Source organism: Penaeus monodon, chromosome 30, assembly GCF_015228065.2.
Source record: "Penaeus monodon isolate SGIC_2016 chromosome 30, NSTDA_Pmon_1, whole genome shotgun sequence".
Taxonomy (NCBI): domain Eukaryota; kingdom Metazoa; phylum Arthropoda; class Malacostraca; order Decapoda; family Penaeidae; genus Penaeus; species Penaeus monodon.
In genome coordinates, this window is record NC_051415.1 from 19920332 (window position 1) to 19922396 (window position 2065).

Sequence of the window (2065 nt, forward strand, 5' to 3'; positions counted from 1 at the left end):
GTTATCAAGGTCATGACTAATAAATGCAGAAGAAAGATCCATTTCATTCCGGAAATTTCTTGCACAAAATTGACTTTGTAACTTCAGGCCGCCCTTTGTGACTGACCGTTGCTTTTGTTTCAAGAGGGAAAAGTCCTCTTTTCCTGTCAATATTTCCGGAATTACATTTATATCGTAATGGCTATGAAGAGCTGCTATTCCTACTATTACATGTATAATGAGGGCAGGGGGTTTACCTTCACACTAATGGAGGTGTTTATACCTTAATGCTCACCTGACGTCTACCTCTCTCTTTGCTGATCGTTATCAGCCTCTCTGCGTCAACGCCCAAGACCTTTCTACGGGCGCCTCACACACCTTTCGACTGACACGGAGCCTCGGAGTTTCGAAATGAGGTTCCTGATAATAGTAGCTGGTGCGTGCGGGTTTCTTCCATACGCCTTGCCGGTTCCCGTGCCCTCGTAGCTCAGGCAGGGAAGTCCCAAGGGCAGAATGACACCCGGGAACGGCTCCTGCGGACCACAGGATAGACAGGATTAAGTTGTTCCGTGATACTGCCATCTTTTGGAAGAGTGGAATCCGGCTATTTTTCCGTTTTCGTGTGTGTGTGAGAAAAGAGTGACGGGCGTCGGGAAGAGGAGCGAGCGACCGCATCGTCACTCGGTTGTGACGTGTCGGGGGCGTTCAGTTCGTCACCCTTCGCAGTCTTCGCATAAATGTCCCCGTCGCAAGCAGTTTAAATGGGTTAGATTGCTATTTCAAACTGTCTGGTTATAGGTTGTTGATATAAATTGAGATCAGCATATGGTATCCACACTTCCCGCAAATGGGTGTTCTACTGCCATCACAACCGTAATTACTATTTACTGCTGCCACCAACACGTGAAAGCGAGCGAGGATAATACCCTTAACCCCATTCACTTTCACGTGTTATGCCCTCGAGCCCTCGCTTGGCCTAGAAAACGATAGCGGCACCGGACGCCCCAGCCTAGCCGGGTTATCCTAACGGTCCGTCCCGAATACCAGCGATGCCCATACGATTGCCAAAACATCGGGGCATTGATATGGCGATTTCTGGTGAGATTTTTATCCATTAATTCCATTCCAACCCGAATGCCGTTGCGTCAACGTTAGAGATGAACAAAGGCTAGTCAAGACCATGTATAAAACCACCGGACGTTTTTTTTTTTTTCCCGGGTAGGTCTTCCCCTCCGGTAGGACAACACGTGACGTCACGAGATCTTCACGAACGCTTGTCGTGCGTTTCGGTAATGAGGGACGTCCTTTCTGAAGGAGGCTTCTTTCTCATTCGCAGGAAGATTTCACCGTGTAATTTTTATTGTTAATTACATATTTCGATCTAGAATGCAACGCCATATGTATGTTTACTTTCAGATTAAATAAAATAGAATTTAAATGGACTCCTTCATTCGTTGCTGCCACACTCTTCCGGTGCTATAAAGTGTAGAAGACACGCCAAAGCGGAAAGGGATATGGCACATTATGCTTGTTTTCATGCAGCTCTGTAACAACTATTAAGTCCTTTAACTACCCGGTGAATTTCTTCCGGCTGCGTGAACATCTGCTCTTGGTTCTCACTTTCCTCTTCACTTCGTCTCTTCTGTGTATTTTATTTTTTATATATTTGTTTTTATATAGGTGGATAGATAGACAGATATAGAGAGATGGATTGATTATGCATATATGTGTGCGTGTGCGAATATTCGATAATTATATATCACATCCTGGCTATTTACATCTTACTGAGTAAATGATGCATAAACAGTGTTTTTCTCTCCCTCGTCCACCTGCTATTTCTACCCCCCCCTCCCCCGCCTCCCCACTTAGATGACCGCTCTATTACATCAGTAACCTGGTCCTGCCTCCGCCCATCTGCCGAAATCGTAGTGACGGGCGTCGAATTTGGGCGGAGGTGTCCATTATGAGGTCGGAGGGCCGGTTGGCATGCCCACTGACTGACTTCCTGGTTACTTGCGACCTAAGGAATGGTTAGAGGGGGGTGATGGCGCTTCCTTGTGCGACCTGTTATCATCTTCTGTTCTGG